This window comes from Anolis sagrei, chromosome 1 (assembly GCF_037176765.1).
Source record: "Anolis sagrei isolate rAnoSag1 chromosome 1, rAnoSag1.mat, whole genome shotgun sequence".
Classification (NCBI taxonomy): domain Eukaryota; kingdom Metazoa; phylum Chordata; class Lepidosauria; order Squamata; family Dactyloidae; genus Anolis; species Anolis sagrei.
The window spans coordinates 17,009,832-17,027,150 of record NC_090021.1 but is presented as its reverse complement, the minus strand read 5'-3'; the positions used below and the strand labels follow the sequence as shown (position 1 = coordinate 17,027,150).

General features: G+C 39.1%; 1 protein-coding gene across 3 annotated transcripts in view; it reads left to right on the top strand.

Annotated features, from left to right (window-relative positions):
- The window catches only part of SPTBN1 (spectrin beta, non-erythrocytic 1), a 276,406-nt gene that overhangs the window by 2,846 nt on the left and 256,241 nt on the right, over window positions 1–17,319 (top strand). The window lies entirely within an intron of this gene.

The following is a 17,319-nucleotide window of genomic DNA, read 5'->3' as shown; positions in this document are numbered from 1 at the left end:
AATAGAATCCTCCTCCTCATCTGTGACTTTTAATAGATATTATCATTTAATAATTAAAATAATAATTTTAAAATAATAATTGTAAATAATAATAATAATATTATTTACAATTATTATTTTTAAATTATTATTTTAATTATTAAATCATAATATAATATTATAATATTATTATTTACAATAACATTAGTATCTGTCATCTGTGCCTTTAATAGTTATTATCATTTAATAAATAAATTAGCAATTAGACTAAACTATTATTATTTACAATAATATTAGTATCATCTTCATCATCTGTGCTTTTAATAGATATTATTTAATAATTAATAATTGGATTGAATCATTATTATTTACAATAATATTAATATCACACTCATCATCTGTGCTTTTAATAGATGTTATTGTTTAATAATTAAATTAATAATTAGATTAAACTATTATTATTTACAATAATATTAGTATCATCATCATCTGTGCTTTTAATAAATATTATATGTTAATAATTAAATTAATAATTAAACTATTATTATTTACAATAATATTAGTATCATCATCATCATGTGTGCTTTTAATAGATATTATCTTTTAATAATTAAATTAATAATTAGATTAAAGTATTATTATTTACAATAATATTAGTATCATCTTCGTCATCTGTGCTTTTAATAGATATTATTATTTAATAATTAAATTAATATTTGGATTAAATTATTTATATTATTTAATTAAACTAATAATTGGATTAAATCATTATTGTTTAAAATATTATTAATATCACACTCATCATCTGTGCTTTTAATAGATATTATTATTTAATAATCATTAAATCAATAATAAAATAAAATAATAATATTTATAATAATATCAATATTATGATGACAATAATCTATTAAAAGCACCATTCCCCCTCCCCCATACTCTCTTCTCCTATTTGTTGCTTTTTTTTCACCTGGCTCTATTATTATTTTTATTTAATAATTAAATTAATAATTACATTAAATTGTTATTGTTATAATTTTATAATATTATCATCCTCATCATCTGTGCTTTTAATATATATAATTATTTAATAATTATTAAATCAACAATTTAATTAAATAATAATATTATTATCATTATAATCTATTAAAAGCACCATTTTCCTCCCATACTCTCTTCTCCTAGGCTTCCAGTTTGTTGTCGTTTTTTGACCTGGCCTTCATAGAGATTGGGATTCGTTCTCTCCCTTTTAATCTGTTGGGTTTTTTTGAGAGAGCTGTTTATTATTCTCAGGTCTGATTTTTTTTTGACATGCCCCCCTTCCATATAGAAACACATTTCCCCTTCTTTCCTGTCACCTCCCCCCCCCCCCCCCACTAATCTTTCCTCTCTTAGGAAGGTGTTTATTCTCAGATCTAAGCCTCTGGTTTCCAAGGGTGGGGACGAGAAGAGATAGGGGGAAATTATTCCATTCCTCCCATTCTCTGTTTATGTTCAATATACATTTTGCCATCCCTCCCTCCTTCAGCTTGTCCTCTCTTCCCTTTGGAAGCTGTGTTTATTATTCTCAGATCTAAGCCTCTGCTGGGGGGTGACAGCAGGAATGGAGAAATCAGAATTATTTCATTCCTCCCTCCTTCTTTCCTCCCACCTTCTTGCCTCCCTCCGCCCTTCATTCTGTCCTCTCTTCGCTTATTATTATATCAGGGCGGGAGAGAATAGGTAGGGGGGGAAATCAGGATTATTTCATCCCTTCTGCCTTCTTCCCCCATGTTGTTTTTCCTCTCCTCTCCCTGCCTCTTCCTTTTGCCTGGGGAGACATGATGCAGCACAATGCAGCAGCCTTTCCCCCAGCCTCCTTTGCTTTGGAGGCTTCCTGGCACATCTTCTGCCTGAATCTGTGTCCTTTGGTGCCGTGATCACAGCCCCACCCTATGAATCTGGTCCACATTCGCCCCTTTTAAACAGCAGGAACATGATCTCGATTGCTTTCTCACAGGGAGCCTCTTCTAGCCTCACTCCCCCCCTCTCCCCATTCTAGCTGTCACCATAAGGATGCAAATATCTCTATTGGGACTGTAGGAATCCTTTGCTGTTGTGTGTGTGTGTATGTGTGTCTCCCTCCCCTTCCTCTTTGCTCTTAGTCTCTGTAATGAAGTCAGGAGTGGAAAGGGGAGGGAGGGATGTAATGCGATTGCAGCCCTGCAGTTCTAATGCGGTCAGATGAGAGTCCAGCCTGCAGCTGTGAAACATTAATCTAATACTACAAAAGTAGCAGCATTAAGGAGGGGTTGCATGATGGGAGAAGAAGAGGAGGAGGAGGTTGTTGTGGAGGAGATGGAGCTGGGGGTTGGCATTGGCAATGCGCTGGGCAGGATCCGCAGGCCAAAGGAAGGAAGGAAGGAAGGAAGGAAGGAAGGAAGGAAGGAAGGAAGGAAGGAGCAACATTCGAGCGGTTTGCTTGTGGGAGAAAGTGCCCGTCCATATTGGATGGAAAAGAGGCAGCCTTTACATTGTGTGTCTCCCAAATATGAATGCTTTGGAAAGTCTGGATGACTTTACAGTGGGAGACAGTCCATATTGGATGGCAAAGAGGCAGCCCTTCCATTGTGTGTCCCTCAAATATGAATGCTTTGGAAAGTCTGCATGACTTTACAGTTTTTGCCTGTGTCATTATTCACATGCCGATCTATTATCCACCTGTCTTCTTGTATTCAATAATATATGTAACTCTTACTGATGCATTATGAGAATATATGTTTTAGAAGACCTCTACACAATGTTATTTATTACAGTCTCGTTCTGTCTCTCCGCTGCGCTCACCGCATTCAGAAAATGCCTGGAAGTCACATTTCTTCCTGTAAAAGGGCCGTTCCCAAATGGGCGGATGTGTTTTGTCATTGGTTGAAAGCGTTATTTTGTTCTGTTTCTCACCTGTTTTTGCTCACCATTTTGTGGAATAAATTATGATGGAAATGAAATGATCATGGTTTATTCAGCGTGGTGAAAGGGTTTGGTTTTGCTGCATTTTGTTTACATTGAGGCATTAATGTGTAGGGTAAATAAAAGACATGGATTGGACAAATACTATTTTGAAACACTTCCTAATTGTTGTAGGTTTTTCAGGCTATATGGCCATGTTCTAGAACCTTTCTCTCCTGACGTTTCGCCTACATCTATGACAATCATCCTCAGAGGTTGTGAGGAAGCTTGCCATAGATGCAGGAGAAACGTCAGGAGAGAACATGGCCATTTAGCCCAAAAAACCTACAACCACCCAGTAATTCCAGCCATGAAAGCCTTTGATAATCTTCCTAACTGTCAAAAGTCTGATTTTTGTGGCTTGGACCAATATAAGTCATACAAGCAAAGGTGTTTTTGCTGTTGTCATTACCATAATATACCATAATGTTCAATCAGGATTGTACCTGTATGACTGTCTTAAATTTTCATAATGCTTAAGCTAGACTATCTGCATTGTAATTGATGGGATATTGTTGGACTACCGTTCCCAGTAGTCTTAGTCAATAGAGCAGGCAGGGGCAAACTTGGGCCCTCCATGTGTTTTGGACTTCAACTGCCACAATTCCTAACAGCCGGTAGCTGTTTGAAAATATGCAAATGTGAGTAGATCAGTAGGTACTGTTCTGGCAGGAAGGTAACAATGCTCCATGCAGTCATGCTGGCCACATGACCTTGGAGGTGTCTATGGACAACACCAGCTCTTCGGCTTAGAAGTGGAGATGAGCACCAACCCCTAGAGTTGGACACGACTGAACTTAATGTCAGGGGAAAACCTTTACCTGTACTATTCTGCCTTTCTCCAACACTAGGACTCAAGACAATCAAGTGCTGGTACCTCACTAAACTACAAATCCCATGGTTCCATGTAATTGAGCCATGGATTCAAATTATCCTCTATTGCCCCACTAGGAGGACTTAGGCAACTCACAGTTTTTCTTGCCTTTAGAGTGCATGGGAAACTTTGCCCCTCCAGGTGTTTTGGACTTCAATTCCCACAATTCCTAACAGCTGGAATTGTGGGAGTTGAAGTCCAAAACACTTGGAGGGCCAGAGTTTGCCTATGCCTGATCTACACTGTATAATTAATGCATTTGATATCACTTTTTACTGCCATGGCACAGTGCTATGGAGTCTTGAGAATTGTAGTTTGGTGTGGCACCAGCACTTAGTCAGAAAAGGTGAAACTACAACTCCCATGATACCATAGCATTCGGCTATGGCAGTTAAAGTGGTATCAAACTGCGTTATTTCACTAGTGGAGATGCATCCTAGGACCTCCTAATGAGGCAGTGGCTTAAAAGAAAGCCAAACATAGTCATTTTTTCCCCTTCTAGCTCCTTGCATATTCAAATGCATAGGTCTATCTTATACCCATAGATATAGAAATAGATAAAGACATGCATGGATTGGTGTTTGGATTTTGTTTTGGCTCCCTAATCTTCAAGGTGCTAAAAAACAATAAAGTGTTGGATGTTCGTTGTTCACGTGGCTTTCAAATTAAAGTGTGATCTTGTATTTGTTTATAGTGTATACTCAGGCTTCCTTGGCTTTCTTGTAAGATTGCTCAGCATCATAAATATTGAATAAACAGATAAGAGGCTGCAGGAAACGGAAAAAGAGAAAGCAACCTCTTATGGTGACTTGAAAGATTTTAGATGTCATAATGGAGGGTTTTGATAAGTATTAGAATATTAAATTAACACATTAGCTGTTTATCATTTTAGTTGGAACTGAAGACACCATGCCTCATAGCGATATATCTTTGCTGATCAGATACTTTGGATGCATCTCCACCAGGCATGGGCAAACTTTGGCCCTCCAGGTGTTTTGGACTTCAACTCCCACAATTCCTAACAGCCGATATCGGCTGTTAGGAATTGTGGGAGTTGAAGTCCAAAACACCTGGAGGACCAAAGTTTGCCCATGCCGGATCTACATTGTAGAGTGACTGCAACTTTACACCACTGCCATGGATTTGTATTTTGGTGAGGCACTAGCATTCTTTGGCAGAGAAGGATGAAGACCTTGTAAAAATACAACTCTTGTGATTCCATAACATGCCATTGAGCCACAACATTTCTGTAGCATTCAGGTGTGACAGTTTCAAGTGGTGTCATGCTGCTACAACTCTGCTGTGTAGCTGTATCATAAGGGTGCATCTACACTGTAGAATTAACACAGTTTAACACTTTGCTATAACTCAATGTAATGGTATCTTGGGACTTGTAGTTTACTTAGAGGCCTGCACTCATTGGCAGAGAAGGTAAAAGACTTGTGAAACTACAGCTCCGAGGACTCTGTAGCATTGAGTCATCACAATTAAAAGTCATCACAATAAATCTGCATTAATTCTACAGTATAGATGCACCCCTATTTTAGATACCAGAAAGAGAGGGTATAATTGTCGTATCTTACCTATGAGTTTTGTTGGCCCATTTGGAAACAGGATGCTGTGGTTATAGATCACTTATCTGACTTGATTTTATATGTGTTGCCATTGTTTTTTCCATTGGATATTGATTAGTGTCAGGTATTGTTCTAATTCCAGGTGGTTTGTTACCTTTAGAGATAACCTTCATACAGTCCTATAGTATGCTTTTATTAAAAGAATCATAGAATCATAGAGTTGGAAGAGACCTCATGGGCCATCCAGTCCAACCCCCTGCCAAGAAGCAGGAATATTGTATTCAAATCACCCCTGACAGATGGCCATCCAGCCTCTGTTTAAAAGCTTCCAAAGAAGGAGCGTCCACCACACTTCGGGGCAGAGAGTTCCACTGCTGAACGGCTCTCACAGTCAGGAAGTTCTTCCTCATGTTCAGATGGAATCTCCTTTCTTGTAGTTTGAAGCCATTGTTCCGCGTCCTAGTCTCCAGGGAAGCAGAAAACAAGCTTGCTCCCTCCTCCCTGTGGCTTCCTCTCACATATTTATACATGACTATCATATCTCCTCTCAGCCTTCTCTTCTTCAGGCTAAACATGCCCAGCTCCTTAAACCATTCCTCATAGGGCTTGTTCTCCAGACCCTTGAGCCAAAGAACTATCACGTTATTTGATTTGTGTGTATATGTATGAGAAAGAGAAATTACTTAATACAGGTTGAGTATGAAATACTCTTACATCGTCCACGTTGGTGATTGAGAGAGTCATACCTTTGCTTTCTGCTGGTTCCATGCACAAAATCTTAAAATTACCTTCAAGCTATGTGCATCAGGTGGATATGAAACCTAAATGTGTTTCGTGTTTAAACTTGGATCTTATCTCCAACATATTGCATTATTTAAGAAAATGCAACAATAGTTATTGCAAAATCTGAAAACTCCAAAATCCAAAACACATTTCAGATAAGGGATATTCAATTATATTCGTTTTAAAACCAAAATCATAATATTGGGTGCATCTACACTGTAGAATTAATGCAGTTTGACTCCATTTTAACTGTCATTGCCCAATGCTATGGAATATGGTAGTCTTAGTTTTACAAGTCTTTAGTCTTTCTGCCAAATAGTGCTGGTGTCTTACCAAACTATAACTCCCAGGATTCCATTGCATTAAGCCATGGCAGTTAAAGTGCTTTCAAACTACATTCATTCTACAGTGTGGATGCACTCCTGATGTAATCCACATTTGTTGGACTGAAAACCTTTTGCTGATTCAGGATTTTAGTTGTTGGGATCCATTTGGAGGATCCAGAGCCAGGAAAAGGCATATAAAACATTAATATTCGTGTGCTGCAGTCAAGATTGTTCAAATGCATATAAACCTAACTGTACAATAATGTACTGTGCTTTGTTTTCCTGGGATGTAATGGCCACATAGGTTCCAAGATGGTTTAAGCCATAGCTTGTTCACAACTTTATTTTGGGAAACGGCATCATCAGAATGACATTGTCGCAGGGCACATTAGCATCTTGATTCAGAAGCCAGGTGCAAATTCTTAGCGGAGAAAAACACTTGCATGCACTGTAAGGCCTCTTGAGTGAAAGAAACAAGCCTGAGGCATCAGTTGTCAGAGTTAGGAAGGGACCCCAGTGCTTATTTTACTTTATTTTTAAAAAGTGTATTTTTTTTAGCATGCATTACCATGTGGCAAATCTTATTCTGGATTGGATCCCATCAGCTGTTGAAATGGGTTTGCCTTTTTTGAAAAGGATGATGGGTTGTCGTGAGTTTTTTGGGCTGTATGGTCATGTTCCAGAAGCATTCTCTCTGGGAGTTGAAAACCAAAACATCTGGGGACCCACAGGTTGACAACCACTGATATAAGCCCTTCTCTGACTTTTGCCTCTGAATGTCTTGTATGTACAAATAGGATAAACCTCTACCCAACTTTCGCCTGCATGATGTTTCGCCTGCATCTATGGCAGGCATCCACAGAGAGACCTCACAACCTCTGAGGATGCCTGTCATATATTAAATGTCAGGAGAGAATGCTTCTGGAGTATGGCCATGCAGCCTGAAAAACTCACAACCCAGTGATTCTGACCATGAAAGCCTTTGAAAATACAAAAGGTGATGAGGAGTGCAGCATGCAGAGAAAAATAGCATGGCAGAGGGAAAGTTGGATAGAGGTTTATCTTATTTGTACATGCAAGACGTTCAGAAGCAAAAGTCAGGGAAGGGCCTACATCAGTGGTTGTCAACCTGTAGGTCCTCAGATGTTTTGGCCTTCAACTCCCAGAAATCCTAACAGCTGGTAAACTGGATGGGATTTCTGGGAGTTGTAGGCCAAAACACCTAGGGACCCACAGGTTGAGAACCACTGGCTTACATGTAACAATAGTTGGCTGTTGCTCAAAAGAGTGTGGTCCAGAATACTTTTTTACTGTTTGACTCAGTTACATAGGTGAACTTGGGCCTAAGAGAAGCTTAGCAGTCCCAGGACAACAGGAGGCCCATCTACATTAGAATGTATGCAGTTTGACACCACTTTAACTGCCATGTCTCAATACTATGGGGTCATGGGAATCATTGTTGGAGCCACAGTGGTGCAATGGGTTAAACCTTTGTGCTAGCTGAACTGCTGACCTGAAGATCTGCAGTTTGAATCCACGAGACAGGGTGAGCTCTCATCTATCAACTTCAGCTTTCCATGCAGAGAAGCCTCCCACAGGATGGTAACACATTCCCTGGGCAACGTCTCTGCAGACTGCCAAGTCTCTCACACAAGAAGTGACTTGGAGTTCCTCAATGTCTCTTCTGACCTGATAAAAAATGGGAATCATTGTCATTTGGTGAGGCACCTGCACTCCTTGGCACAGAAAGCTAATGAGTTATAAAACCACAGCTCCCATGTTCCCTTAGCATTAAGCCACAGCAGTTGAAGTCGTCTCAAACTGCATTCATTCTACAGTGCGGAGGCAGTGTGTGGCAGAATTAGTCTGCATGCCAAGAGAATGTGTGACTCAATGAATTCCCAAGCTAGAGGCTTTGGTTAATGTATTGCAAAGAAAAAATTGGTTTCATGACAACGCCTTCGAATTGAGCATCGCAGTCTGAGTGGCATTTTCAAAAAGCCTTCTCATTTCAAGTCTGGATGGTAGAGTAATAACCTTTCACGTTCGGTGGAGTAATCTATTATGGTTAGTGTAACTTAAATTGATGCAGATTTGTACTGAGAATAATAACAGACCTTTTGATATGTTCAGTAATCCTTTATGGCTGATGGGTTTGCAGATGGAGATATCTGGAGAGCATCTACACCAGGCATGGGCAAACTTACGTCCTCCAGGTGTTTTGGACTTCAACTCCCACAATTCCTAACAGTCTCAGGCCCTTTCCTTTTCCCCCTCAGCCAGTTAAGGACCCAAGTTTGCTCATGCCTGATCTACAATGTAGAATGAATGCAACCACATTGACTCCCATGGATCTAGGCAGGCTATTGAATCCTGAGGTTGTAGTTTGGTGAGGCATCAGCAAAAGGTTAAAGCCCTTGTCAAACTGCTGCCCCCACAATGCCATAACACTAGGCCATGGCAGAAGAATAAAGGATTGAGCTGTATATTTGGAGTGTTTCCCTTCCCAGTTTGATGCCTGCTAATATGTCAAACTGTAATCCCTATCATCCCCAGCTGTTGAGGGCCAAGTTGGGGAAAGTGGACTTCATGGAAGGTCTTGGTTATGTGAGCCGTAGTTCAAATCTGCAACAAATTGCTGTCTGTTGAAAATTAAATTCCAGTAAAACTTAATTGTTTTCAGTAATATGTAGGTTATAGTTTGATTTTTCAGGATCAGAATAATCCAAAACTGAGGTTATGACGGGATGTTGATCTGTGGGGATTGTTTTCGACAGTCACTTTCTCCCGCTGATATGTTTAGAAATATGGCTCTGTGAGGTGATGGAAAATTCAACGGAAATCCCACGGGTGACTGGGTGTGTTTGTGTGTGCATTCGCATACAAACATGAGCATTTTCTTTCTCCCTCACACAATCACAAAGGGGAAATCAGGACTTACTTTGGTAAAGGCATGACTTTTTAGAGATCACAACTTTTCAGAAAACCAGGAATCTCCATAGCCTGTTGGAAGTGTGACCCTATTGGAGATTAATTGGCATTCACACTATTTGGAATAATCATAACCTTTTTGGAAAGTATGATCTTCCTGAGAAGAGTTAAATACTCGTTTGAGTAAATCTTCTCCTTAGTGTTGAATATCCACTAGCATATTCATGGAAGGTAAATTAGGCTTCTTAGTTGTTAGACTGATATACCTGGTTATCTCTCTGAACTGTGAGGAATAAAGATATGCCAATTTACAAAATATATAGCAGATCTTCAGAAGTGTTATTTCAGTTGCCCAAAAACATCTACTCTCCCATAAAATATATTGGTTTTTCAATCATGTTCCCAAGAGACCAAAAATAAGTAGTCTTCCTTAAATGTAACATAGTTGACTTACTTACAAACTAAACGTATTCAGCATACAGCTACATTTCTTATTGGTTGACAGTTTAAACAGTAAGTTCTGTAAACATTCTGTTTCAGTTTCTTCTCTGTAGCATACAGACTAACAACCTCTTCAATCTAATACGTTACTGAACATTGACTCAGTACATACTGACACTGACTTTACACTAACACTGACAATTGCATACTATACTGACTGGCTTCTAAACTCTACTGACTTCTAAATTGGAGTCTCAGTCTGAATAGTCCCAGATCTGGTCACATGATCTGTCATCCTTCCCACAACTTATAGTAACATAGAGTTAAGGGGAAACTGCATACTAAATCATATACATACAATATAGTAAGCAGTCTCAATTATATCCATAACAAATATCTAGTATAGGAGGCTTGTAGAAGATTGCTATTTCCAACACGTAAGGCCTATGCATCTAGTTTAAATATATGCTTTTCTATGGGAGAAAGATTTGTAATCATTCTTTACATTCTGCACTTTGGTTATTTGAAACAGATCGAAGAAGAAAAAGGATATATTGAGATACAGCCCCTATAATCTGCCATCATAATAGCTTTTGGAATTATGGGAATTATTATAGTCCAAAAATCATTAATGGCACAACTGAATCAAATATAGTTCCATTTCTGTCCATTTGCCTCTTAGTATTATTTACTAGATTCACCTTGAAAATCCCCATTGTAGAAAGCCAGGATGTACTTTATTGTACTGGTTATAATAATGAATAGCTCTAAATAATTTCGCTAACTTTGAGGACTGATTCATTTCCGTACGGATCGTAAATTCCTCCCGCCTTCCTCTTTATTATTGTACACAAAGCATGTTATTAAAAATCCTTTCTCCCATTTGTACGGATAGAGAATGGATACTAAGGGAGGAGTATGTTTAGCAGAGCTTTACTTCTAGATTGAAATGTGAATTTGCCCCTGCATTGTTTTCATGATCCTTATCACATGATATGATGGTGATGTCTTCCTCAAATGCTTTTGTAAAAGGATTAAATAGATAGTCATAAAACACACCTGCATCAAGGGCTATTAGCAACAAAACCTGGAAGAATTGCCCTTTTGGATTACAATTCCCATAATCCCCCAACCTGCATGATTATATTGGGTGGGGGTTATGTAGAATGTAGTACAAAATGATAGGTTTACCCCCCAAAACTTTGAATAGCAATAGTAACTATGTAGAACTGCCAGGTTAACGTCCTTTGCATTTTAATATGGACTGGTTGAGAGAACCAAATTATGTTTATCCACCTTACTTAGTATTAGAGCACTGTAGTGCTTTGAGTGGACTACCTACATATTAGAATTAGAATGAATGTAGTTTGATACCACTTGACTTACCATGTCTCAATGCTATGGAATCATGGGAGCTGCAGTTCTTCATGGTCTTTAGCCTTCTCTGCCAAAGAGTACTGGTCCCTCAGCAAACTACAGCTCCCACGATTCCATAGCATTGAGCCATGGCAGTTCATGTGGTATCAAACTGCATTAATTCCACTGTGTAGCCACACCCTAGAATACAGGGAGATGTAGGTTTGAATCTCCCCCCAGCCATGCAAACCCACTGTGAGCGTAGACACATTGCAAAATTATAATAGATTGACACCACTTTTAACTGCCATGGCTCGATGCTATACAATTCCAAGATTTGTATTTTTGTGAAATATTTACTCTTACCTGTCAAAGAGTTATGATGGTATAGCAAACTACAAATCCCAGAATTCTGTAGCATTTAGCTGTGGCAATTAAAGTGGTGTCATGCTGCTATGGCTCTGATGTGTAGCTGTATCCTAAGTGTGCATCTAAACTGTAGAAAGAATGCAGTTCGACACTTTGCTATGGCCCAATGTAATGGTATTCTGGGACTTGTAGTTTAGTAAGAGGCCAGCACTCATTGGCTGAGAAGGTAAAAGACTTGTGAAACTACAACTTCGAGGATGCCGTAGCATTGAGTCACCACAATTAAAAGTGGTGTCAAACCGCATTAAATCTACAGTATAGATGTACCCTAAGTGACCTTGGTCAAGTCAAATCCTCTCATCTTCAGAGGAAGACAATAACAAACTTCCTCTGAACAGATCTTGCCAAGAAAACCATTATCTTGTATTGGCAATGGCCAATATTATCTCTTACAGCCAGTCTGATGCTGTTTAGCAGGCATGGGCAATCCTGGGTCTTCCAAGTGTTTTGGACTCCAACTCCCACAATTCCTAACAGCCAATAGTCTGGATTGTTGTAGGTTTTTTCGAGCTATATGGCCATGTTCTAGAGGCATTCTCTCCTGTAAATGTTTCAACTGACTAAAAAACTCTAAAATTAAAACAGCAAAACAGCAGAGGGAAAACAATCAGGGACATCTAATCACTTCTCAACAAAAGATTGCTCCAGGCACTGCCAGGCCATCAAATGCTAATCAAGGTGGTCAGTTGAAACATTCACACCTAGCTCCAGCAGACAAGAGTTCTTTGTCCCACCCTGGTCTTTCCACAGATATATAAACCCATTTGCCTAGTTCCAACAGACCTCACTACCTCTGAGGATGCTTGCCATAGATGCAGGTGAAACGTCAGGAGAGAATGCCTCTAGAACATGGCCATATAGCCCGAAAAAACCTACAACAACCCAGTGATTCCGGCCATGAAAGTCTTCGACAAGCCAGTAGTCTGTTAGGAATTGTGGGAGTTAGAATCCAAAACACCTGGAAGACCCAAGTTTGCTTATGGTATGGCTCAGGATGATAGAGGTTGTAGTTCAGTACATCTAGAAGATACTCAATTGAGGAAGACTGATCTACTCGTCACTTGCCAGAATGTTGCATCATAGCCCTAACTTTCTATTTCAAATTAGCCATTGACACGATGCCTTGTAAAGTACTTGATTAATCACGATGAGGATGCAACATGGTAACCGTTAAGCCAGTTGCAATTTTGCACTTGGGAGTACTCTCCGTTGTTCTACAATGTATCTTATGATTTACATTTAAAAACACAATGGTACAAACTGGATACAAATTAAACACATCCCTCAAGATTGCAACTGTCGCGTTGCCAAATAATGTTTCCCAGCTCTGGTTCCTCTGAGAACTTTCCATGGACATCGGTCCCAATGCTCAGTTTTCCGTCCCACTCTTGCTAAAAATATCAAAAGGAAATGAATAGTTTAATATTGTTTCATAATCTAGTATATTTTGATCACATGTATTGGTCAGTTTGTTTTATGTAATACTCGTATATTTGTATTCTATCTGGATAATTTATTTTACAATTATATGGTGTAGTTTTGTATTTTATTATTCCTTCCTTTGCTTTGAGGGTGTATGTGTATATATATATTTATATATGTGTGTACGCGCACATGTAGTTGTGTGAATTGGATTGTACACCTTTGGAAGGACCTACGTTTTGGTTGTTTTACTTGTAAAGCACTATGCACATTTATGGCGCCATATAAATAGACAATAATTCTACAGATTGAGTATATCTTCCCTGCAATGCTTGATACAGGAGCGCCCGATGACACAGTGGGTTAAACCCTTGTGCTGGCAGGACTGAAGACCAACAGGTCGCAAGTTCAAATCTGGGGAGAGTGTGGACAAGCTCCCTCTGTCAGCTCCAGCTCCCTATGCAGGGACATGAGAGAAGCCTCCCAAAAGGAGGGTAAAAGTCCTTGCAGACGGCCAATTCCTTCACACCAGAAGTAATTTGCAGTTTCTCAAGTTGCTCCGAGCACGAAAAAAATGCTTCATGCCAGAAGTGTTCCATATTTTGGATTTTGCAGAGGGATTTTGGAATAATTGCATATATATAATGAACTATTTTAGAGATTTGATTTATGTTACATATATACCTTATACACATAACCTGAATGTAGTTCTTTACACAATATTTATAATTATCTTGTGCACAAAACAAATTTGTGTACATTAAACCAAATTTGTGTACATTAAAGCAAAGAAGATCCAACCAGTCCATACTTCAGGAAATAAAGCCCGACTGCTCATTGGAGGGAAGGATATTAGAGGCAAAGATGAAGTACTTTGGCTACATCATGAGAAGAAAGGAAAGCTTAGAGAAGACAATGATGCTGGGGAAAATGGAAGGAAAAAGGATGGGCCGAACAAGGGCAAGATGGATGAATGGGATCCTTGAAGTGACTGGATTGACCTTGAAGGGGCTGGGGGTGGTGACGGCTGACAGGAAGCTCTGGCGTGCATGAGGTCATGAAGAGTCGGAAATGATTGAACGAATGAACAACAAAGCAAAGATGCTACTATCTTCACCACCAAACTGGACAGTTTTGGATTTTGGAGTATTTTGAATCCCAGATAAGGGATACTCAATGTAAAATAACATATGAACCCTTCTGAATTGGTAAAACAACTTGAAATTTCCTCAACTGAAACATTTTTTGTAAATTAGAAATAGCTAATGATGCAAATGCAGGATCTGTCCAGCAAAGCAACTTTACTTGTTCTTACCTGTAATAGCTGTGGATTTCAGACCTAATGATATTTTTGAGTGTACAGAAGTGTTTATTATAATGTGTTTAAAACTGTATTTGTGTTTTACATTGGTTGCCTATGGCTGGAGCGGCCCAGCTGTGAGAGATATGTTGCCATGGAAACAAGGCAGAAGAGGAGGTGGGAGGAGCTTAGAGAGAAAAAGGTTTGAAAGTGACAGTTAAGTTTCAGTCAGGAGGAAGAGACCCTGAGAGAGAGCAGAGTCAGATAAGGACTCTGAGAGAGTAGCAGAGTCAGGGAAGAGACTCTGAGGAGTGAAGAAGTGTAGAGTTAGTTTAGTGTTTGTGAATATTTCTTCAGCTAGGGAGCTGAAGGGTAAAACCTCGTTAGATTACTTTGGTTAAAAGAACTAACTGAGGCTTTGTATGATTGCCAGTCGGTGGAAGACTGGAGTTCTATTATTTGATCCAGTATAGATCAAACAGTGAGAATATTCACAGCAGGGAACACTGAATAATAGACACCTTCACCAGAGCAAGAGTTTAAAAGTTGTAACATCAAAGGCTGAATTGTATCTCTACCAAGTCATATTGTAACCATCAAGTATATGCCAAGCATAACCTCTCCATATTGTAACCATCAAGTATATGCCAAGCTGAACATCTTTATATTGCAACCACAAGCTTTGTTCAACAATAAACTTGTTCTCTTTGTTATTTTAAAATCTGCCTCATCTCCATTGATTTTACGTTCGGTGCATTCCACTCTACAAAAATTACCTCACAACATAAACAGAGACTAACAGAGACTTTAATACCAGTGTCTCTATACATTATGGTGGCAGTTTAATTAGCATTTGACGGATGTTCCTTACAGTTTTTGGTAATCCCATTTCGGTGGGATTAATACTTCTTTACATTGAGATTCAGCTTAAAAGTGTTAAGATGGAACCATAGTTTATGAGGATGTTTGGCATAATTTCCTTTATCTCATTATGATCTGTGGTTGTATAGATCATGTAGGATTGTGAAAATAATACCATAACTATTTGCAATGTTTCTCAACTTCCAATGGTTTTGGACTTCAATACTTAGGGTTTCTGCTGTTAGCTATACTCTTTGGCAGATAAGGACCAAAGTGACAATCATTGATCTGGAGCATAGATATAATGTTATATTGCAACCTATAGTATTGTGTTTGATGAATGGAGCATCTGGAAGCTGAAGACAATAACATCTGGAGCCTTGCATGAATCACATCCACAGTGTTGAGTGCATCTACATTAAGTGTGGGCAAACTTTTGCCCTCGGGGTGTTTTGGACTTCAACTTAAGTGGTTGAGGAGGGAAAGGAAAGGGTCTGAGACTGTTAGGAATTGTGGGAGTTGAAGTCCAAAACACTCCGAGGGCCCAAGTTTTCCCGTGCCTGATCTACACTGTAGAATTAATGCAGTTAGATGTCATGGCTGGGAGTTGTAGTTTATTGTGGCCCCAGAACTCTTTGTCAGGGCAGTGTAAAGGCCATCTAAAGCTACAAGTCCCGTGATTCCATAGCATGGGTTATGGCAGTTAAAGTGGTGTCAAACTGCATTAAATTTACAGTGTAGATGCCCCCCCCTTGTTCAGCCTTGTAACCCTACTTTAAAATAAGTAGAGCCATCATTAGAAAAGACAACAATGAGTCAAAAATATGAGTCAAACTATTACTCATTAGTACTTCACTCCCTTTCTAAAAACAATACACCACCTGTTTTCAGTTGTGTTCTTATATTTCTCTGTATGCCCATACACATTGAAGCCTGCAGAGAAAAACTATCAATTATATAGATAAATAGGATAATGGTTGCCATGCATTCCGCACGTTAGGAACAATTATAATGGAGCAAAACAACAACTATGCACAGTCATATATCTCCACATCTGCAGTTTTAAGCTTTTGTGGGTTAGATTATTTGGAGATTACTGTGTTTGCAGCCACCTCTCCAACTGCTGACCTGCAACCAAAAAAAGTACTTTCTAGGCATTTTTAGATCCTCCTGTGAAATTGGGTGGTGAGCTTTCAATAGAAATTGTTCATGGAGGACCTACAAATGCTTAGAGAAGTGTCCTCTCAGGTTAAAAAGTCGGAGTTGTATATTAATAGTTTTCCTACTTTTGCAGGGATTCTCTGCCCCTAACTCCTGTGAATGTTGAAGCCCAACTCTAACTCTCTCTGTTAGTGAGAATGCAATGTAAATACAGAATTGTTTTCTAAACCCTTGGAAGTTACGTTATCTTTTGAAAATAGAGTTTGGAAAGTAGCTCTCTCTCGTCCAGTAGGTTGGCCCTATCTTCTGGGTAGATTTTTACTTAGCTCTACCGGATTGCCTCAGGTCAGTACATAGTGGAATGCTTTCCAGCTCTTGGAGATAAAAGCAACAGATCATTGTTTTTGTTTTTGAACTCAGTGTGGTTGGCATATTTAATGTGATTTCAGTGGGACTTAAAAGCATGTTGCATTTCTCATCTGACCCTGATATATGTGCAGGTTTGGATGTGCACGCATGTACTCACATCCTAAAATATCTCAGTGCATTAACTTTTGGAAACCAAAGTATGACCTTCCATGGAAGGCTTTTATAAAACAGAAGGGTGATTCCATTGAAGCTAGAAAATGTACACAGTGACCATTGCGAAGGGAGAAATATCTCCCTTGTAACTTATATGTTTGCTTAGTTTTGCTATTATGCTTTAACTGAGGGATCATGACAGTGTAGAAAGAACAAGAGTTCCTTCTCCCACCTTCATTCCACAGATATATAAACATCATAGAATCATAGAGTTGGAAGAGACCCCATGGGCCTTCCAGTCCAACCCCCTGCCAAGAAGCAGGAATATTGCATTCAAATCACCCTGACAGATGGCCATCCAGCCTCTGTTTAAAAGCTTCC